General features: G+C 39.1%; 1 pseudogene; it reads left to right on the top strand.

Annotated features, from left to right (window-relative positions):
* Positions 1 to 1,512: 1,512 nt before the first annotated feature.
* The window catches only part of LOC149168520 (uncharacterized), a 44,091-nt pseudogene continuing 21,203 nt past the window's right edge, over positions 1,513 to 24,400 (top strand).

Below are 24,400 nucleotides of genomic sequence, written 5' to 3'. Positions count from 1 at the left end.
AAATAAAATTAAAGTTAAATTTTTGTAAAATATTTTTATTTTTAAATAAGTTATTGTTTTTTGGCATGTGGTATTGATAAGACATGGTATTGGCCCATGGTATTGTAACAATTGAAAGCATAGATCCATAACATAATAAAAGTCTAGATGGCCCATGGTATTGATAAACCATGGAAGTAGCCCATCGTATTATAATTTTCTTCCCTCCTCTCCCTCTCTATCTTTCTCTTGTGGGTATTGGTCCATGGTATTGTAAAAAACCTACTTAGAAGTTAATAATATCCATGGTAAATATTCATGATTGAAAATCTTGTCATATTGTAAATATTAAGTTTCTATCCGCTTATTAATTAAATTTATAGATGGAACACATCTATATTAATTACAAATATATTGATTATATAAAATATAAAATTGCAATATTATATGTTACCCAATATTTATAACCACCCCCACGTAATAAATAGTAGCCAGGAAATGTAATATTATTAAAATTTACCTAATATTTCAAGTCACACCCCACCATAAATATTACATTCTACTCAATATTTCCCCTCACTCCTGCTAATTTTATTGAGCACCTTCCATTATATTGAGTTTACCTTCCTACAACTCAAATTACAGTATTACAGAAATCACACAACGGAAAACTTGAACACGAAATATGAATTATTATTATTACAGAAATCACACAAGAGAAAACATAAACGCCACAAAATTTACCTAGTTATTATTAAAGGATATGCCCAATTGAATCATCAGCTTCCTTTACCTAATTTTCTTTGTCATTCAATGAATAAGCTAATCGATCTCTTTTTAAATTGTATATTCCAAATGCATCGGCCAAAAAATTCTCTCATGTAATTTCTAATAAAAGACAAAGACTTTGTTTAATTCATTATGGATCAGAGAAGCTTGAATACAAAAATATAATAATCTAATTAAATAAATTATGATTTGAGAATTAAGGTGATAACAATATTATATTTTAGTTAATTTAATTTAGTGCGCACACTTAGAATTATATAAATCTAATAAAGATTAGAATGATGCTTATTGGATTTAATTTTAAGTGTATAGACTAAATAAAATTAAATATATAGATTATATTATGATCTTGATTTTCAAATAGTCATTTATTTAATAAGATTATTTTAATATTATATTTATTTTTATAATCTTAATTTCCAACATCTATTTATATAATTAGTATTTTTTTTTTCTAGTGGTTGTGTTTTAATTTTGATGATTACAATTTTTCTCTAATAGTTGTGTTTAATTTTTATTTTTAAATTTCTTTATTGGCGAAGTGTTCTACAACTTAGTATGAAGAAGATGTTATTTTGTCATGTTAAATGAAGCATGAAAAACATATGAGAGTCTGAGCCTGGAGCAGCCTTCACGAGAGGAACCTGCTAGCAGGAGCCTGGGACAGTCTCCGTTCGGCAGGAGGAAGCCAAGGGAGCTCGCAAAGACACAACCAACCTCGAGACTGCCCAAAGTATCAGAGCCATGGTCCCAGGAGGGGGACGCGAAAAGGAATCTCCCTTGCCACCAGAGCTAGCCGCATTCCGGGATCCGTTTGCAACTTGTAATAAAAGGCCAGCATCTAAAAACCAACAAAAGTTCATGGAAAAAATGGCAACTATCCCCACAGTTGCTTTGCCTACTGAAGAGCCTTGCAAAGCTACTTTAAACCTAGCAGAAAGAGGTCTTATTGGCCAGTTCACAGGCTTATGGCCCTTGCCAAAAGCGGTAGAAGCCTGGGTTCAAAGGAACTAGCGCTCACTGGGCAAAGAAGGAATAAAAATCCACTTCGTCGGCAAAGGCTTCTTCGTATTTCTATTCGAAGCAGCAGAAGGTAGAAACCTAATTTTCAAAAAGAGTCATATTTCATGGGGCATCAGGGACTATATCTGAATCAATGGACACCAAACTTCGACCCGACCCAGGATGTGCCCTCGACTGTTCCGGTCTGGGTGAGACTGCCCCACCTTCCTCTTCACTGCTGGAACCCTAAATCCTTGGAAAACCATAGGTAACAAGTTAGGCAAATACATCGACCAAGCAGAAAGAAGAGACCAGTATTCTCGTGCTAGAATTTGTGTAGAAGTGGACCTGGAGGAAGGTCTCCCTGAAGCCATTAAACTCACAGTGGCAGATTGGTCACACATACAAGTGCTAGACTACGAGCAACTACCAGTTAAATGTAGACACTGCCATGGATACGCGCACTTTGCCAAGCATTGCAAAAATAAATCAGAGGATGTAGTTGAGAAAGAGAAGGGAGACCAATGGACTAAGGTCTAGAAATCAGGACCAACCAAGTAGAGCAACAGGAATAAAGGGAAAGTCGCCTCCACCGGGAGGGTTGGTCCTCTAGAACCCCAAGCATAAGGAATTTCAGTCCCTCCAATAGCAGACATATCAGCCAACCCCTATGATATCCTCACCACACCAGAAGATCCCCAAGATCCAACAAAGAAAGAGATTGAACAGCAAGCAAACAACATGGAAGAAAGCAAAAGGTAAGAGGAACTAGTCCAAACCCCAAAAGGTGCCTCTAGCTCCCCTTCCTATGCAGATATGACAAGAAAGAAGACCCCTGAGACATGAGGATCCTCGGAAGATGAAACATCTAAGAGGCCCCTGAAAAGAGTGGGGAGGAAATCTCACAAAGAGGCCAGAGAAGAAGAAGCAGAGAGACAAAAAATGAAAGGTAGTCAAGCCACTATAGAGATGTCTATTGGCAAAAATTCTAGAACCAGGCCTCCCAAGGAGGTGCTGCCCCAACCCCTACCAGTGAATAATGCGATTAGTCTCTTGGAATTGCAGAGGACTGGGGAACCCATCAAAATCCGAAGCAGTCAAGAGCCTATTAAAGTCAGAACTTCCCGAGATCCTCATGCTCTAAGAGACTAAAATAGAAGGAGAAGCCCTTCTGGAACTCAGCAAAGCAAAATGGAAAACAAAAGCTGGAAAAGCGGTAAGTGCTAGAGGTACATGTGGTGGGATAACCACTCTCTAGGAGGCTGACAAATTCCAACTTGAAAGCTCCTTTCAGACGCAACACTGGATTTACACCGAACTCTGACACCTACCAAGTAAGATAAACATTGCTCTCTTTAATCTCTATGTTCCTGTACTCTATGTAGAAAAGGAACAATGCTGGCAAACCCTGACTGATTTTTTGGAAGCTTACTCCCTTAATAATATAATTATTGCCGGAGACTACAACCTAATCCTAGACCCAAAGGAAAAAAGAGGAGGAACCAACAGCAAGGACCGCTTCCTCCCCTTAGTGGAAAACCTGATTCAACAATGGGATTTAATGGACTTCAAGCCAAAATAGGGCTATATACCTGGACAAATAACAGAACAGGGGAGGAGAATATCTCAGCCAGGCTGGACAAATTCCTTCTTCAAAGCTCCTTCCTCTACGAGAAAACAATCAATTCCACAAAAATTCTACCAAAGTGGAACTCAAACCATAAACCCATCCTCTTTCTGATGGAAGAAGAAGAAAACTTGGGACCAATACCCTTTCGGTTCAGCCCACTATGGGCAAACAGGGAAGGGTTTCTGGATATACTGAACAAGGCTTGGTCCATTCATGTCCAAGGATCACCTAGCTATGTTTGGGAGCAAAAGATAAAATCCACCAAAACAACCCTGAAGCAATGGATAAAAAAGCCCACAACCTCTCCCACTACTCAAAGAAAACAAAGCACAAAGCAGTTGTTGGACCTCCAAATAGGCCTAGAGACTCAAGACATAACTAGAGCAGAGATTCATAGGGAGCAAGAGCACCAAATCAGCACCCTCTGTGTTTAATCAATTTAGTGTGTCCTAAATTGCTACATTAATTATCAATCTGGGAGTCGTAAACTGATGAAGTGTGGCGCACTGTATGTGCAAGACAACCTCTTTCTTACTTTATTGCTTTAAGCTTTTATCTTGTTTTTGGGGTTTTCTTATTGTTGGTCTCCTAAAGTGTCTAATGCAAATGGAAATCCTATTCTAGGGTCTTAAGAATACTTTTAAAGGTCAAGTATGGATGTAGAATTTAAGACAAGGTTTATGCCTCTTATGGTAATTTCCAAACTTAGCACTTCAAAGATCTCAAAACATGCTATTTATAAAATCAGAACTTGAACAAAAGTGTAAACATGCAGCTACTTAAATCAAGCAAAAGATGAAGCACTAAACATGACGTTTCTGTCTCCGTTGTCCATCTGATTACAGAAATAAAATCTAAACTACTGCACCAAAAACCAAAAATAAATAAACTAGAAACTAGTCACTGATTTCACCCATAATTCCGATATTTCGTCAATTAACTTCTAAAACGGGGTTAAGCTAAAGACACCGGAAATAACGTCATATGGCATGAAAGAATGACATTTAAACTATCTACTTGCAGACTAATGAAAGAAAAATCAAATTACTTCACCTACAATTCGATAGCTCGCCAATTAACTTCTAAAACGGGGTTAAGCTAAAGGCACTGGAGATAACATCATGTAGCATAAAGAACTGATATCTAAATTATCTACTTGCTAATTAATGAAAGCAAAATCAAATTACTTCACCTACAATCTGATAGCTCACTAATTAACTTCTAAAATGGGGTTAAGCTAAAGGCACCGAAGATAACGTCATGTAGCATGAAGAAATTGATATCTAAATTAGTTAAAAGCAGTAAACAAATCTCACTGAAATCAAAGCACAACAACTAGAATTAAAAGCTAAAGTACAACAGAGGAAGCAAGTCTCATATGAGCACTTGATGCAAAACTATATTAAAAAGCTCGAGCATAACCTATCCTGAAATGCACTGATCAGTGTTAGTGAAAAATATAACAATGCTGCAAAATCATGTACAAGAATAAAAATGATTAATACCATAAACAAATTATGAGAAATGTACAGTTGAAATAAGAGAAAACACGCATGAAAACTATACAAAAATGAAAGACAAAACCTCAGCCAGCAAGGGCCCTCTACACAGCCTTGGGTTAATACGCTGTCACCTCAAAACCACACTTTAAACAGTCATAAGAAAACAGAGTTTTTGTATTGCAAAATAGAGGATATGTCTCTTGGTTACAACAACAGACTAACGCTAAAACAACAGCATCAAAACTAACATCAAGACTAACTACTTGCGTTGCAAACGCTTTATTTATAGAGGAAAATAGATAACTGTCTTTTGGAGAAAAATCTTCAGCAGAGGACACGTGAACAAGACAGAATCCAGAAGTTTAGCCTCTTGGTTGCCATAAACATTAAATCTACAAAAGGTGGGTGTTAGATTGCGTCATGGAGACGGCCTGCAGCTGGAAAAAGTGGATCCATGAACTCAGGAATGGTCTCGGACTTTTTCACGTGCTGGAACAGAGTCCTAATTGACGTAGGACTCTTTGTTGACCATCCTTTGACCGATGCCTTTCTTCACAAATTCGGCTAAACAGATAGGACCTTGTCCATGTGTAGAACATTTCTAAGCTGCCCATGTGCCTCGTTTCTCCTGCCGACACCTGTAACCTACAAAACAATGAAAACAGTCGCGGAATTGCAAGTCAGCTGCGAAAAGTGGCTACATTCCATAGCTAATGAACAAAATCTAAATCAAATAGCACACACAAGGATATAGTTTGAAAACCACTTAAATGCACTCCTAGAATCAATATGTAACAATCTTTGATAGCTTATGAGGCACTGATGTGGGAAAATGGAAGAGAAAAGGTTTAGAAAAGTATGTAGAAGAGAGGTAGTTCTGGGGCTCAACATACCCCCACTGTGAAGATGTTGCATGTCCTCATGCAACCAAAACTGTGACTATCCTTCCTTCAATTCATCTGCTCTGAGACTTCTGCTAATACATCTAACCTTTTCTTCTTCTTCCTTGGTGTCACTGTCATCCTGGGCTTCATCATAAGGCACCTGTATTTGAGATTGATAAGGGCTCTGCTCAACTTCCTGTTCTTCTTCTTCAATTTCCTATTTTTCTTGTGCCACAATCCTAAATGCAGCATGGTGTTGTCATGGATGATCTTGTCCAATTTGTTTTGTTCTTTCAATGTCTCATTTTCCCTTTTGATATGTCTGTTCAGGACTTCTAGTTCATAAACTTCTTGTTTTAATGATTGGATCAAAATTTCCTGAGCTGTACCAGGCTGATTAGATGAAGTGCCCTGTTCTGTTGCAGTCTTTTCCAATGATTCAATAAAATTATACATCTGTTGTTGAGTTTGATCAATTTCTGGTGTGGTCTTCCTTGGATTGATTTCAAAATCTAGTTGAGGAGAAGGAGAATGTTGTGGACTATGGTCAGGAGGAGTGATTTCTGGTGACTGTTATGGTGTTTCCCCTCCTAGATCTATGAAGTGGGCCCTTTGATTTGCACTTTCTTAAATTTGCCTTTAATTCTTGAGCTCCTTCTTCAATTCTGTGAGCTGGTATCTCCCTTTTCGACACTCTATTTCTCCTTTCCTTTTTCTTTTGCCTTAGCTGACTGTTCTTTAAGATGAATTAGCCTCTCAGAAAGTATCTATTCTTCTTCTGAAGAAGGTTATGGGGTCTGATAAATATCTTCAACATTTCTTTTCCCTTTATGTTTTACTTGTTTTCTAATCTCAGTCAAAGTTTCAGACAACATTGCTTCCTTACTGGTTTCTTTAGTTGTACTAGTAGGAGTATCTTGAATTTTTACATTTGTTCTTTTTCTCCTACTTTTTCTTGTTGAGCTACCCTCAGGCATTTCAGGTGGGTCCTGAAAGAAATTCATAATTAGGAATTGTTCCCATGTATCCCCTCTCTCTTTCAATTGATTTTCAACCAGAATTTTAACAAGGCCATAATGATAAAGATGAGGCTCTACATCATCCAGATTCTTTTGTACAGTGGTAGACATATTTTTCAAGCTACTCAACAAGAAATAAGAAAGATTGATGGTTTGACTCTCCAGAAAATTCATTAATAACCTTATATGGTACATGTACATAGACCCATACCTTCCTTCACACATTATGAATTTTTGAATTATCAATAGCAGACTGGTCCATTTTTCCTTTAGGGCTGAAACAAGAATTCCACGTTTAAAAACGGATATATCCATACCTGGGTTACGCAAAATGATCCTCCAGGCCTTTTCATCGAAGTCCTTATTTTTGAACCATCGTTCTCCTTCCTGTGGGAGCTCTATTGCTACTGCAATGGATGCCTCTGTTACCGAGAATTTGATATCCCCAATCTCGACTTCCATACCGTTGAAGGACCTTGCAAATGTCTTTGTGAATTCTTTATTATGACCCCTGAACTTTTGAATAAACTGCAACCACCTTGCTTTTCTTAACGTGCTCTTTAGCTGTGGATAACCCTCCATAAATTTGGCTCCATTCGGCTCTGTTCTTACCAGAAAACCCATTCCTCCTCCTTGCTTCGAAGATACCTCTGTAAGTGATGGTTTCACGGAGGCAAAATAATGATATGAGCGGAAAATGGAAAAAGGCTGCGGAGAAACCAGTGGTTACAAAGCGGGAGGAATACGGAGCATGCAATGAGAACAAGTTCACGGAGCAGAGGTCTGTATAAACAAACCCTGAACTGACAATTGTAAAACTCGGTGTGAGAGTATGGAGACAGAGTGAGACTGGAAGAATTTTGAAATAAAAGGCTGCGGAGTGGACGTTAGCAAATTCATAAAATGACTGCGGAGTGGAGCGTTAGAGGAGGAGAGCCGTGGTCAATTGGCTTACGTCTTCATGATTAGTTGGTTCAACAGGTGTAATGCAGACATACAACTGAGTACGAGTTAAATTCGGAAGAGGATTATGAGGCCGTTGGAATTTGATGCGGAAGTCATGGTGGAGTTATGCAGAGGTCATGGAGGAGTTAAGGCGGCTATCAAATCAATCATTACACATTATGGAGTTTGTGATTTTACGAACTATACAGATTATGTGTTTAAAATGCTATTTGAAATTGATTTTGCTCATACCTTAGAATCTTACCACTTCCGTTCACTAACTTTTGATTGGCTACCTCTTGTAGGTGCTTTTAGGTGTTGACATCTTCAAAAGATTTTCCTCTTCCATACCTGCATCTGACTTTCATCATTATTTGGCTAATCACTTGACTGTCACCGCAGAGTAACAGAGGATTAGCTACGGAATAAGAAATCAGCTGCGGAATCAACAATCAATTGCAGAATCAGTATTCGGTTGTGGAATCAGAATTCGGCTGCGGAAACTGACATAGTGAATAACACATGACTTGGAAAAGTGAATGGAGATGGATGGAAATGAAAGATGACTGAATGAATGATATATGGAAAGTTGAACATGAAGATAAACTGAAAGAAATTTTATTGGTGGAATGTGGTGGTGAGATGGAATGAAAATGAAATGAATGAAATGTCATGAAATGAAACAACTATGAGTGAAATGAGAGAGAGATTTTTTGGAAAATATAGGGCATCAGAAGCTTCTGATTTTTGCCCTATATTTTCTGTATAAGACTGCCAATCAGTAATTGGTTTTCAGGCTTATACATTTTTTTTTTTTTTTTTTTATGATGATGAAAAGAACAAAGACTAGGCTGGTGGAGAAGAAGGATTTTTCTTCACCAGCCTCATTGTAGAATTATCTTGAAAGATGTTGTTAAACTCCTCCTTTGAGAGTGGCTTATGATAGATCTTCAATCTGTGACCATTTACAATGAGAGGAGTTTGATACTCATCAATCGTTTTGATTCTTACCACTCCATTGCTAAAAACTTTTTCAATCTCATATGGTCCAAGCCAATGAGTCTGAAATTTGCCTTGACAATCTTTGAACTTGGAATCAAATAGCAATGCCCAATCTCATTCTTGAAACTTTTTGTCCTTGATGTATTTGTCATGCCATTTAGCTCTTTGATGTTGAACTAGATCAGTTCTTAGAATTGATTCTTGTCTGATCTCATCTAGTTCATTCAACTGCTCCATTCTATGCTTTTGGGCTTTTGATAAATCCATTCCCAATTGAATTGCCATCTTGAAGGTCTTAACTTGGAACTCAATGGGGAGTAGAACTTCCTTCCCATAAACAAGTTCATAGGGAGAATGTCTTGTTGTGTTCCTCCATGTGGTTCTGTAGGCCCATAAGGCTTCAAGAAGCCTTTCTGCCCAATCTCTTATGTGTAGATGAACAGTCTTGGTAATGATTCCTTCAATTACTTCGTTTGTGGACTCCACTTGACCATTTGCTTGCGGATGGTAAGGAGTGGATTTTCTATGCTTGACCTTGTACTCTTCCATCAGCTTCTCCACCATTCTGGATGTGAATTGACCTCCCTGATCTGTCACAATTTCTCTTGGAACACCAAAGCGAGTAAAAATATCCTCATAAAGAAAACTAACAACTGAATTTTCAGTAGTAGAAAATAATGCTTTGGCTTCTACCCCATTAGTGACATAATCAATACATACCAATATATGCTTTTTCTGTTTATATGGAGGATTAATAGGTCCAATAAAGTCTAAAGCCCATTTTTCAAAGGGTTCGATGAGTACCTGAGGTTGTAATGGCATCTCATTTGAGGGGGTAGGTTTCCCTACCCTTTGGCAGCTGTCACACCTTTTGACATATTGTTTTGCATCTTTGAAGAGGGACGACCAATAATATCCTAAAGAAAGGATTTTATAGGCTGTCCTCTTGTCAGCAAAGTGTCCACTGCATGGTTCATCATGACATGCTTTGAGGATATCAGGCATTTCATCTTCCCTGACACACCTTCTGATCACAAAGTCTGGCCCTGTTTTAAACATTTCGTTAGAAATCCATGAATATCTTGAACTCTCCTAAATAATCTTTCTTCTTTCACTAGGAAATAAATGTGGAGGTGGTTTCCCTGTAAGCAAATAGTTAGCCATATCTGCAAACCAAGGAGTCTTAGTAGTTACTGTAAATAAGTATTCATCAGGAAACTTATCCTCTACAGGTGAATCTTCTTTGATATTCTGAATCCTAGACAAGAAATCAACTACTGTGTTTTGTTTCCCTGGTCTATCTAACACAGTAATATTGAATTCCTACAAAAGTAGGATCCATCTCGTAACTCTGCCATTAGTAACACGTTTGTTCATTAGATATCTAATTGCAGAATGATCAGTATGAATAAAAGTTTCATAGCATGTTATATAGTTTCTGAACTTATTAATTGCATGAACAACAGCTAAGAACTCTTTTTCAGTCACAGTATAATTCAACTCAGTGGTGTTTTCGGGAAAACTAGTGTCTATTTGATCTGCTAGTCCCACTAAGATGGGTAGCTATCTTAGAAACAAACAATTCATAGTAACTTGTGTTTTCCTTTATGTATGATAGATAAGAGAGAAGCAGAGAGCACCAACCTTAATCTTTCACTTGGCTCCTTGCTTTTTTCCTCTCTCCTTTGATAGAGCTAGCCACTCCTTTCTCACTTGTCCCGCTTTAAAGAACACCTATAGAGACAAAGCAACAAAACACCATCAAAGCATAGAGATCTATGATACCATAAACAATGCAGAATCAGAAGTACATTATCCACACAATTGCATTCACAAATACAAGATTCACAAATACGCAAGTATATGGAGGAAAACTCAAATAACTTTATTGATAGTAGAAGTAGAAGAGAGGATTACAACCCAGCTATCTGATCCAGCATCATCCTCCCAGCATGAAAGCCCTCTTCACCTCATGAAAAGCAAGATCACCCAACAATACAATGTCTCAAAGAGAAACCAACAGCACTTCCTTACAAATTACAAAATTCCAGCCTTCAGATCTCTCAGATGAGGGATCCATTTATAGATGTCTTGCAAGGGTGTGAGTCAGGTCTGGGTTTCTGATTAGTGTCATTCCACTGATAGTTCTTGGTTCCACTTGGATATTTCTTTGACCTCTTACTCATCCCTGGGCAAATTCAGAGAGGCAAGTGTCATATGAGAAGTTTCTAGAAGATTCCCTGGGCATCCACTTAGCAAACTGTCCCTGCCATTTGTATATTCTCGCTCATCGCACCCTACAGAAGGCCTTTTCGGTATGCATCGCACTTCCTAGGTGTAGTAGGTGAGATGCATCGCACCCCGACCATGGAGCAGTCAGTATGGTTCAGTTTTGGCCAGTTCTGAGTGGTTTTTCAGGTGGAACTTCTGGGAAATGATGTAATCAGTTGACCATGATCCTTTAGGGTATGAAACAACACTTTTAGGGGTTTAAGAGCCCTTGGTTTATCGACATATGTGATTGGGGTTGCAGTGCCCAAATATGTCTATAACAAGTGGGAGTCAAATTTTTACTGGTATAGTAAATGGCATAAGGAAGCAAGTCTTTTTGTCCAATACAGCTCCTAGAGCTGTATCTGAAGCATTTGTAGAAATATGGAAAGGAAGTTTCCAATTTGGTCCTCTCAAGATAGGTGCTTCAGATATTCTTGTTTTCAAAGCTTCAAATGCTGATTGGCAATCAGGACTCCATTTGAATTCACAGTCTTTTGTAAGCAATTTGAAGAGTGGAGATGCTATTTTGGTGAAGTTTTCTATAAATATTCTATAATAACCAGTAAATCCTAGAAAACTTCTAACATCTTTTTGACAATTTGGAATAGGTAACTTGGAGATGACTTCAACTTTTGATTTATCAACTTTAATCCCATCCCCTGAAATATGATTTCCCAAAACAATATCTTCACTAAACATCATAAAGCATTTTTCATGGCTTAATGAAAGGTTTGTTTCTTTACATCTTACAAGGACTTTTTCCAGATTTTCTAAGGCTTCTTCAAATGTATTACCATAAACTGTAAAATCATCCATATACACCTCTACACAATCATGGATTAGATCAGAAAAAAATCCTAGTACTGCTCTTTGGAATGTTGCGGGTGCATTACATAATCTGAAAGGAGGCACTCGGTAGGCAAAATTTCCCCATGGAAAAGTAAATGTGGTTTTATCCTGATCTTCAGGTGCTACCTGAATTTGATTATAACCACTAAAACCATCCAGAAATGAAAAGTAATTTTTTCCTGCTAATGTATCTAATACTTTATCAATAAAGGGCAATGGAAAGTGATCCTTCAAAGTTGCTTTATTCAATTCCCTGTAATCAATGCACACCCTCCATTTACCATTCTTTTTGGGTACTATAACCAAGGGAGAAACCCATCGACTATATGAAATTGGGTAAATGAAGTTCACATTGAGTAGTTTTTGGAGCTCTTCTTTCACAATCTCCCTAAGATTTGGATTCATCCTTCTCTAAGGTTGTCTGATTGGTCTACTGTTTTCCTCAATATAGATATGATGGATGTAAGTCTTAGGGTCAATACCTTTCATATCAGTATACTCCCAAGAAAATGCAGCAGAATGCTTTTGCAAGATTTTGGTTAGCTCCTCCTGTTGTAATTTTTCAATGTTTTTCTAGGAAAAATTTCAATTGCAAAACTGTCAAACTCTTCCATAGAGTAGAGAGACATTTGCCTTGATGACAAATATTCAATATCAGAACCTAACTGAAATTGTGTGTGATCATATTTTGAAGATGTTTCAAAATTTTCTAATGTATCCAAGATTTGACTATCTTCACTAACTTCAGAGAGAGTAAAGACAGGTTGTATAGTATCTTCATCATTGACCCATTCATTGTCTCCTACTTCTATAACTGCTTTTGCTGGAGGATACAAGGTGAATTTCTTTGTTGAACTACCATCGGAAATATACATGTCCCCAGATCTAAAACTAATAAAATCATCAGCTGTGGCTAGTCAAGGTCTTCCTAAGATGAGTGGGTGCCCTCCTAGATTACTCTTGGGAGTCAAAATCATGAAATCTACTGGATATTCCCAAGAATCTAAGGAGACCGAAATATCTTCTAGTACACCATCTGGTTTGATTACTGATCTATCTGCAAGTTGCAGTAAGGTAGGTGTAAAAAGAAGATTAGGAAGTTTAAGCTGTTCCATAGTCTGTCTACTCATAATGTTTATAGCAGCCCCTAAGTCAATCAATGTATTTGGAATTTCTATTCCATTTATGTGTGTCTTGACAATTGGACTACCTGGATCCACATATTTCTGCATGGTAATCTTTCCCATCATGATATCTGCTATTTTTCCTACCAGGTGGATTCTTTTTGTGTCTCTTGGTTTCCTACCTGGTCTTTTGATACTCAACTCCTTTATTGTTTTTGCTAGAATAGGAATCTCTCTAATGGCTTGTAGCAAGGGAATCTTGATACAGACATTCTTTAATTCATCTAGGAAATCATAGTCAGGCAACAAGATTTGTTTTTCCACCCCCTTGTCAATTTGTAATCTTTCAGGGAAAGGAGGTGTGGATGTAGATACAGGTTGCTCAACTATAGGAGTTGTGGGGGTTGACTCTTTTTGTTTTTCTTTTTGAATGGTTGGGTTTTGAAGGGATGCTTCTTCAAAACTTTTATTGACTTTAAGAGAATCCTCCTCAGAAACATCTTGCTCTTGAACATCTATAGAAGGTTTTTCCCTTTCTAAAATCCTACCAGATCTAAGTTGAACATCATTAAGATCTAGAGGAACAATCATGTAAGTAGGAAATTGTTGTCCTTCTACTATGTAAGCATTCTGAGGGTTTTTGTTGTTGGGATTTGGTAATGGCTGGGCTGGTAGTTGATTTGGCTTCTGTTGAAATGGAAGCAAGAGTTGAGGATTTTGATTTTGTTGGGGAGGTTGTTGTTGTGGAAGTGGCAATGAAAGTTGTGGGCTTTGATTTGGAAGTTGTGGATTTTGTTGTTGAGGAAGAGGATAGCCTTGATAAGATGGAGGATATTGATAAAATTGAGAAAATCTCCCATAAGGATTTTGTACCCCTTATGCCCATGATTGAGATTGACACTGATTTTGAGGTTGGGGCCAAGGTTGTTGCCAAGAATTCCAATTTGGTGGGGGCTAAAAATTCATAGGATTGTTAAATCCTTGATTTTTTTGCCCTTGCCAAGGTCTCCTTGAAACAAAACAAAGAGATTCTACTGAATTTGGGTCCTCCTGAAAGACAGCTTTGAGTCCTGGGATTGAAGCACAATCCTTGGTCTCATGACTTTCTGAGCAAATCATACATGTTTCTACAACTTTTGCATCCAAGGGACATTCCCTTAGAGCATGTTTCTTTCTACATTTTGGGAAAAAGATGGCTAAGGCATCAACTTCTATTTTCTTCTTGTTTTGTATTTTGAGGGTGTCTAGCTATTCACTAAGGCTCCCTAAAATGTCAGTTTTGAATTCATCAAGCATATTGCCAATCTTTGTCCTACTTACTGATCCAATTGTAGATTTGTTTGCTTTAATAAGAGAAGGATCTCTAGGCCCTTTTCCAGTTTTAGATTTTCCCCTTGAGAAATGGACACATAGTTCTGCTATGTCATGTAGTGGAAGTTGAGAAATGTCTTCCTTTCCCATCATGTTTAAAATATCTATCCATTCATCTCTAATGGCTTTCAATAGAAGGGCTTTCAAAGGTTTCCTCATCTAAATTGTTCAATTTTTCTCTCTTTAAGTTGTATTGAAATCTTTCAAGTAAATCCTCCAAGTTCTCATCTTCTTTTTGCATCATTTTGAATACTTCATCTTTATGATTAGTGGGCATACAATAATCTAGATATCTATCCAAAAATGTTTGCTTCATATCATTCCAAGTCCTAATAGATTAAGTGACTAATCCCATGAACCATTTCAGAGCAGCCCCTTTCAATGTAGAAGGAAACAGTTTGAGTTTTTGAGAGTCTTCTAGATAGTCATAGGTTCGGCATAAGAGTTCAAACTCAAATAGAAATGTCTCAGGATCCTCACTTCAAAATCCATAAAAGTTTTGGAAGACGGATGGTGAGATGTTTTTCATTGTTATATGGGTTTCCTCATCGACTATTGGGAATCCAAATGAGTTATCTCCTCCCCTATTTCCCCCATTATTACCTCTACCTCCTCCATTGTTACCTCTACCACCACCTCCATTGTTTCCTCTACCTCTACCTCTACCCCATACTCCAAATAGTGAAAATTCTCCATCTGTCACTTCTTCTGCCATGATAGTTTCCTCAGGGTCTTCTGGTTCTTCTATTAATGTCTGATGAGAGACAGTCTCTACCTCTTCTTCTTCTCTGGGTGATTCTACCTCTTTTACTGCAATATGTTCCCCTATAGAAGTGAAGAAGGGTTCTTCTCCTAGGTCAGATTTAGTAGATAGTGTGGGAGAATCTTCTAACTCAGTTGCTGCCCCTTGAATTCCAGGAATCCTAAGGTTGGGAGTATGAGTCTAGGATGGAGGTGTATCTTGTCTATGCCTTGAAGTAGTTGGAGTTGTAAAAATCGAACTTTTGGCCCTAGCTATAAACCTTCCCCTAGAATCTCTTGCTCTATGCATGCCATTTTTTTTTTTAAATGAATTTTTTTAATCAGGCTAATAATCCTTTTTCTGATCTTCCAGATCACACGTGGTGCAAGAAGAGAGCATACTCAAGAAGTTATTAAACTCATAACTCTCTTTTCTAATCCTCTAGATCATTCTAGGTGCAAGAGGAGAGCATACTTCAAGAAGTTATCAATTTTTCCCTATTTTTTTTTGAATGTAAGAGATAGGATATCTAGTTACACTTCCGCAGCAACGACGCCAAAATGTTTAGTCAATTTAGTGTGTCCTAAATTGCTACATTAATTATCAATCTGGGAGTCGTAAATTGATGAAGTGTGGCGCACTGTATGTGCAAGACAACCTCTTTCTTACTTTATTGTTTTAAGTTTTTATCTTGTTTTTGGGGTTTTGTTATTGTTGGTCTCCTAAAGTGTCTAATGCAAATGGAAATCCTATTCTAAGGTCTTAAGAATACTTTTAAAGGTCAAGTATGGATGTAGAATTTAAGACAAGGTTTATGCCTCTTATGATAATTTCCAAACTTAGCACTTCAAAGATCTCAAAACATGCTATTTATAAAATCAGAACTTAAACAAAAGTGTAAACATGCAGCTACTTAAATCAAGCAAAAGATGAAGTACTGAACATGAGGTTACTGTCTCTGTTGTCCATCTGATTACAGAAATAAAATCTAAACTACTGCACTCAAAACCAAAAATAAAGAAGCTAGAAACTAGTCACTGATTTCACCCATAATTCTGATATTTCGTCAATTAACTTCTAAAACAGGGTTAAGCTAAAGACACTGGAAATAACGTCATATGGCATGAAAGAATGACATTTAAACTATCTACTTGCAGACTAATGAAAGCAAAATCAAATTACTTCACCTACAATCCGATAGCTCGCCAATTAACTTCTAAAACGGGGTTAAGCTAAAGGCACCAGAGATAACGTCATGTAGCATAAAGAACTGATATCTAAATTATCTACTTGCTGATTAATGAAATCAAAATCAAATTACTTCACCTACAATCCAATAGCTCACCAATTAACTTCTAAAATAGGGTTAAGCTAAAGGCACCGGAGATAACGTCATGTAGCATGAAGAAATTGATATCTAAATTAGCTAAAAGCAGTAAACAAATCTCATTGAAATCAAAGCATAACAACTGGAATTAAAAGATAAAGTACAACAGAGGAAGCAAGTCTCATATCACCACTTGATGCCAAAACTATATTAAAAATCTCGAGCATAATCTATCCTGAAATGCACTGATCAGTGTTAGTGAAAAATATAACAATGTTGCAAAATCATGTACAGGAATAAAAACGATTAATACCATAAACAAATTATGAGAAATGTGCAGTTGAAATAAGAGAAAACATGCATGAAAACTATACAAAAACGAAAGACAAAACCTCAACCAGCAGGGGCCCTCTGCACAGCCTTGGGTTAATACGCTGTCACCTCAAAACCACGCTTTAAATAGTCATAAGAAAACAGAGTTTTTGTATTGCAAAACAGAGGATATGTCTCTTGGTTACAACAATAGACTAATGCTAAAACAACAACATCCAAACTAACATCAAGACTAACTACTTGCGTTGCAAATGCTTTATTTATAAAGGAAAATAGATAACTGTCTTTTGGAGAAAAATCTTCAGCAGAGGACACGTGAACAAGACAGAATCCAGAAGTTTAGCCTCTTGGTCGCCATAAAGATTAAATCTATGAAAGGTGGGTGTTAGATTGCATCATGGAGACGGCCCGCAACTGGAAAAAGTGGATCCATGAACTCAGGAACGGTCTCAGACTTTTTTCACGTGCTGGAACAGAGTCCTAATTGACGTAGGACTCTTTGTTGACCGTCCTTTGACTGATGCCTTTCTTCACGAATTCAAATAAACAGATAGGACCTTGTCCATGTGTGGTAACATTTCTGAGCTGCCCATGTGCTTTATTTCTCCTGCCGACACTTGTAACCTACAGAACAATGAAAACAACTACGGAATTGGAAGTCAACTGCAAAAAGTGGCTACATTCTGTAGCTAATGAACAAAATCTAAATCAAATAGCACACACAAGGATATAGTTTGAAAACCACTTAAATGCACTCCTAGAATCAATATGTAACAATATTTGATAGCTTATGAGGCATTGATGTGGGAAAATGGAAGAGAAAAGGTTTAGAAAAGTATGTAGAAGAGAGGTAGTTCTGGGGCTCAACACTCCGGACATTTAGAGAAGAGGAAGAATACTTGAGGCTCAAGTCTCGCAACCTCTGGCTACAGTCTGGAGACAAGAACACAACCTTCTTCCACAAGCAAATTCGCACCCGCCTCTCTAGAAACCACATTACTGAAATCACCTCGCTAGATGGGACTGTTCTTAAAGACACAACTCTGATAAAAGAGGTGGAAACCTCTCATTTTCAGTTGTTGTTCAAAGAAGAAGGCGTGGAGGATAACGAGGAAGCTCACGACTTCTTCAAGCACATTCCAAGGATGGTTAATGAAGAGGACAATGCATCTCTCCTGAAGCCTTTCACTGAAGAAGAAATCAGTAATGTCATATTGAAGATGGAATCAGACAAAGCCCCTGGTCCAGATGGTTTCTCAATACACTTATATAGACTCTCCTAGGACATCATCAAAGTTGATTTGTACCGAATGATCAAAGGATTCCTTCAAAAATCCAAAGTAGGAGGAAGCACAAACTCCACCTTCCTAGCCCTAATTCTCAAAGAAGCCAACCCGAAGACATTCGACAAATTCAAACCAATCTCACTTTGCAACACATCCTACCAAATTCTCACCAAGCTACGTGCTAATAGAATAAAACCTATGTTGGACGAACTCATCTCTCCCAATCAAAGAGGTTTTGTAAAAGGTAGGCATATCCTGGACAATGTGATACTGGTGCAGGAAATCATCCATTCCAACCAACAGCGCAAAGAGCAAGGTATGCTCATCAAATTGGACATGGCGAACGCCTTCGATAGAGTAACACATTCCTACCTTCTCCAAGTACTTTCTGCATTTGGTTTTAGCCTTGAATTTGTTAATTTGATTAAATCTTGCATTGGAGAACCTTGGATAGCCCCTCTAGTAAAGGGTAGACCTGCAAACTACTTCAAAGCTTCAAGGGGAATCAGGCAAGGTTGCCCTCTGTCCCCCTTCCTGTACATTCTGATGGTAGACTCTCTAAGCCGAAAACTTTCTGTTGAGAAGCTCAACGGGACACTTCCTAGCATCAGAGCGATACCCGGAACATCCCCAATCAACCATGCCTTGTTCGTAGACGACTCTATCCTTTTGGTAGGAGCCTCTATTAAAATAGAAAGAGCCTTCAGCGGAGTAATCCAAAGCTTCTGTAGAGTCTCCGGAGCTATGGTCAATAACAAAAAAAGTGCAGTGTACAGCTAGGCTGTAGACCAGTAATCTATTCTCAGGATTTCCCAAGCCCTAGGCTTCATCAGATATGCTTCATGGGAAAAATTCAAGTATCTTGGCCTGCCTTTAACCTTGGGCACTACTAAGGCCCCTCACTAGATGGAAATTATTAGCAAAATCAAGGCAAAAATGACTGCCTGAGGAGGACAGTGTCTTACCTCAGCCAGGAAGCTCACTCTGGTCAAGTCAGTCCTCTCATCCCTTCCTCTCTACCAGGCACCTTCCCTTTTAGCTCCAAAAATGATCACCGGTCAGTTAGCAAATCTGATTCGAAATTTCCTATGGCAAGGAGGAAAGGGGAACCAAAAAAAATTCCACGTAGTAAGCTGGGACATAGTGAAAAGGCCAATACCTGAAGGAGGAGTTCAGGTAAGAGATCCTGTGTTGGCCAATCTGGAAATGGAAGGAAGATCCTTTGGAAAATCTTCTCAAACCAAAAACATCCTGTAAGTCAAGTTCTAATTAAAAAATATCTGCACATGCTCTCAATAAAGAATATGGATGAAGGTGTTTCTCACAAAGGAACCACGTTGTGGAAGTTGTGCACCCAAGGCTGGCATTTCTTCAAAGAACAACTCTATAGAATACCAGGAAATGGGAAAAGAATCAGACCGTGGGAGGACAAGATCATGGGTCTTCATCCCCTAAAGCTTGCACCAGATATAGCAGACGTAGTTAATTGGCTCATCCAAAAAGGTATCCACAAACTTGCTGACATTTGCACATGGGATTCAGATGGGAACTGGAGTAACTGGGACCTACATCGCCCCCCTGATTGGATGCTCCCTCAACTCCATCAATTATTGGATAAACTCACTGGTTTGGCTCCTGTGCACTTGCATTCGAGGGACAAGTGGGGCTGGGGGAAGTCTAGATCTTACTCAGCCAGGTTGGGTTTTGCGGCTCTTCAATAACATCAACATCAGATCCATACTACAAAGCTTTGGCAACATGTATGGGACCCATTTGGGTTCCCAAAAATCAACTTCTTCTACTGGACTCTCGTGCACAGAAGGACCCTCACTGGGGAAAACCTAGAGAAAAGAGGAATCATTGGTCCACACAGATGCCCTCTCTGCTGCAAGGACCAGGAAACGATCGATCACCTATTCATAGACTGCCCCTTTTCTCAAGAGGTCTGGAAGCAAGCTACCATGGGGCTCAACGTCCAATTCCCCCAATAGTCTTCAGTTGTTAGTCTTTTCGCAACTTGGAAAGATTGCTATCCACACTCATTGAACAATAAATCAACTTGGACTAAAATCTGGAATGCAATCCCAAAATAGATCTGCTAGGGAATCTGGTTGGCTAGGAATGAAGCCATCTTCAACAATAGAATTCAATCCACCAACACAGTCACTGCCAAGGCCAAAGCCTTGCTGCTGGAAACTCTGGAAAATAGACCTCATAAGTCAGACAACTACCTACTCCTTGAAGAACTCAGCTGGCTAGGTGAATCCTTGAGACGGGAAAGCATTAAGAAGAATATCTCCTTGGCTAGCCATAACCCAGAATGGCGACTCCAGAGCTCTGAGGTGGAATTCAAAAAATGGTGGAAAAATCAAGGAAAAGTCACGATTTTCTTCAATGGAGCCTCCAAAGGAAACTCGGGGACATCAGGTGCAGGAGGAATAATTTACTCCATAGATGGACAAAAACAAGACAGCTACAACCGGGGTTTAGGACAAAGTGTTACACAGTAATTTGTCACCATCCCTGTTACTCCTCTTGTCGTACCTTGGAGGACTCATCCCGGGAGTTATAAGAAGTGACAAAGTCTAAAAACACTTGCATTATGTTCCCCTGAGTATGTACTCCATGTTCCCTGAAGACACCTTCTGCAGATTATCCCTGAAAAGTGCTCTTTTTCCATTGGCGCAGGTCCACAGTGTCTTACCCGCACCAATCATGGAGATCCTCAAAAGAGGGTGCGACCATTGGTGCTCTGTCTTAGAGCAACAATCGCGCCAACCAAGTTTATTCACGCTTTTTGCCTTAACGCACGCTCGGCTGTTGTTTCCTTCATTACATGGAGCTTTTCTGAGGATAAAAAATCAGCTTTATGTCGAGCTCTATCCTATCTCCATCTTTAATGGCTTTTGGGGATAATGTTAATCCACAAAAGGTGTCCCGGTTCATCGTATCCTCCTCCCTTCTTCATCTATATAAGCTTGTCATTATGCATTGGACAAGCTAGTGATAGTAGTGATAATCGTTAGTCATGGAGTGTTAGATGTTGAGTTCTTGAGTTCTTGGAGGAATGCTAGTGAGTGCTAGAGAGGTTATGCTGCCGGAGAGGAGATGCATTGAAAGACACATAGTTACTCGCCCAGCCAGGAGAAGGTTCAACGTTAGAACAATGGTTGTAACTTTTCCTATTTATTATTAATTGATGAGCGACTGCTATTATAGTTCCAATCTCATTGTCTATTATGGTGATGTGTTGATTTATTTCCTTTCTGACTGAAATATAGTTGTGCCTTGGTAGTTTTTATGTTGGTATCTGTCTCTTCCTTTGCATGTGCAGGTGTTCGTTTATGATCTGTTGGAGCGAGGGAGCGGGGATATCAACTCTACTTCAATCATAGCGTTGGACTCCAGGTTGGTCTTCTTGATTCACCTTTGATGCATAACTAGGAACTTGCATAGCAGCGTGGTTTGATTGTGGCTAGTTCTGTTATAGGCTAGTGGGATCGCCTCTGTCCATAGAGGGGATTTACCTGGCCAACAATTTGGCGACTCCGCTGGGGAGTAGCTATTTGATTTTTGTCTTGCATGTAATTTTCTTCTGCTTGCTTGAGTGAATGAGCTTCCTGAGTCAGTTTTGAGTTTATTCTTTACTGTTTGACCCATCTGAGCACTGTCAACCCGACCTGAGGTCGTATCATTTATTTTTCTAGCCGGAAAGCTTACTTGGCGCGGTTATTTCTCTGACAGTCGCGCCAGTTGGCGCATGTTGCTCAAAGGCAACTCGCGCCAATCCTGTGGTAGCGCAAGTTGCAGGCTGACAGTCGCGCCAGCCCTGTAAATTTTGCCTGTGTGTGGGTGGAAAGCTCTTTCAATCTCTTTTTATACCTCTTACAGCCTCTGGAAGTGTATTGAACCTCTGCTTGACTGGTCTTAGCCTTCATCCTTCAGCTGTTTGCTTTTTTCTATTGATTTTCGATTCAGCCCTAGAACATCTAGTGACTATGCATGTCTAGCCTTCTGTGGGAAGTTTCAGTCTCTTGATTATCCAGTCAACTGGTTGGTCGTGTTCTGCACCGATCCAGTGATTTTTTAAAGCTTGATCTTCTATACTCTGAGTGATTCACTTCTAGCCTCTTTGGATTTCACTCGATTTCATTCGAACTTAGATTACATGGTTCAGTGAAAGTCTTTTGTGTTTTTCCTTGCTTGCATGGTTCATTTTGGTGTTTCAGAATTGGTTCTATTTCATTGAGTGAACTTGGATTGTGCATATCTCTTAAAATTTGTTTACATGCATCATGCCATCTTAAAGGAAAGAAAAACAAAAAAAAATCTTTTGCATCATAGTAGTTAGCATTTATTGTTATTTGTTGCTATTAAAAAGAAAAAGAACAAATTTCATTTCTTGTTGTTAGCTGCATTAGGATCTTTGTTGTTTGTTGAGTGATCACTTCGTTTGTGTAAAAATCTCAACCCTCCTGTAGATAGAATTCATCGAATCAAATGATTTAATTTTGGCATATAGTTTGCATTTAAGAAGTTTTTGAGATATCACATACGGTAGGACCAAAAACTGAAACATAATCGAAGATAAACTTTAAAATGAACTCAATGAACATAGCAACGCATTGGAACATAACGCAAATACTCTAGAGGTCTAGGTTAGAGACGTGTTCCGGCGTCTTTAAACCTGGTAGTTTATTGTCGAGTGGTTGGGTGATTCCTCCACGGTGAAACGATAGGTGCCAATACGGACTGTGCTCCCACGTACCGTCGAGTATATATTGGGAGACCCCTATAGGAATAAAGCCTTTATCCATAGGAAGCCGTGTCAGCCGCCCTACGATTCGCAATGCAGTGAACACAACATTCACGAAGATTGACCACCCGTACTCTAAAAAGTATTCTGTGGTTTTGCGAAAAGTTTGGCACACCTTCTACCTAGAATTCCAGAGCAGTCACTTTTGATCCTTTTCGGACTCCCTAAACGAAAAGGTGCCTGTGAGCGTCTTGTCACTTCGTGCTCATTAAATATTCGAAGGAGACTAGAGTCATCTTTTATCCTTTTCTCGACTCTTAAAAAATGAAAAGGTTAAGTTCAGTGTCTTAAAATTTATTGGCCACGATAACATCTACCCAATTAGCTTTTGTTTGTGTCAGTCCGAAGTAGGGATTGTCTCGGTAGATTTCGTAAGTTTCATCCTGGCGGAATCACCAGTTTCGTCTTCTACCGAAACATTGGTTGTGAGTCTCCCTGTGGTTCTAAGTATACAACCACTTAGTTCTCGTGCCCCAGGTGACGAGACTTACCAGTTTCATTGGAACCCTACGTGGGAATCTTTTGAGGACGGTGCCCCTTTTTGGGACCATACTTCTCCTCGTGTGTCAGTCCCACCTTTTTCATCTGACATGGATGATTTGTCCCCGACAACGACCGATGAGTCCGTTGCAACGAGCGGTGAAATTCCCACCTCAACGGACCCTATACATGTTAGTAGTACACCTACTACTACAAATTTACCGCTGGGCTATAAAGCTTGGAGAGATGCTACGCCTTCTGGAACTCCGTTCACAGGTCCCATTTGGTCATCACACACTTTTCCTACTACGGAGCCTTTTACTCCACCAAGTCGCAGTCTATCTGTTACCTCCGTCACAACCGCTCCAACGGTGTGTGCAGCCTCCTCGACTCCTATTTCTAGTCGTCCCTCAGCTTCTTTGTTTGGAGTCTTTGACCCCATGACAAATGTCCCAATACAGGAGCCATATGATCCATATTTGTCATCTCAACCGGTTGTTGAGGTATCGGTCCCATTGTCAATTGATTGGACCTCCACCTCTTTCCATGGTGGTCAAGTTTTATCTGCGCAATCTCCAATACAACCCCCTCAAGACCAACCAGGGCAATCCTTTCATGGAAACCCTTTCGTTACTGCTGCTCCTTTTTCCTCTTCTTATATGCAACCTTCTGGTAACTCAGGTCAGTCGTCTTTTCAACAAGTCCAACCTGGTATCCAGCAGGGCTATCCCGTTGGACAAAGTGGTCAACAAACTATTAACCCAAACCAATCCAATGTCCAGTATAGTCCAATGTCTGGACAAGTTACTCAACCACTCGGTCAACCTACTGTCCAGTATTCACAACCCTCTGGGCAGGCTGGTCAGCCTCAAACACAGTTGGGCCAACCAACTGCCCAGTCTCCTCAACCATCTAGTCTGCTAGGACAACCTTCAACTGCGCAACAACAGTTCCAACAGGTAGGCCAACCTCAGTATCAGCAGGTACAACCTTCTGGACAGATCGGCCAACCTCACTATCAACAAGGTTTTCCTTCTGGCCAGATA

The sequence above is a fragment of the Pinus tabuliformis genome, chromosome 4_2 (genome assembly GCF_031772625.1).
Source record: "Pinus tabuliformis cultivar Carrire ecotype Pingquan chromosome 4_2, CPIR1, whole genome shotgun sequence".
Lineage (NCBI taxonomy): Eukaryota > Viridiplantae > Streptophyta > Pinopsida > Pinales > Pinaceae > Pinus > Pinus tabuliformis.
This window is presented reverse-complemented; position numbering and strand designations above follow the sequence as displayed.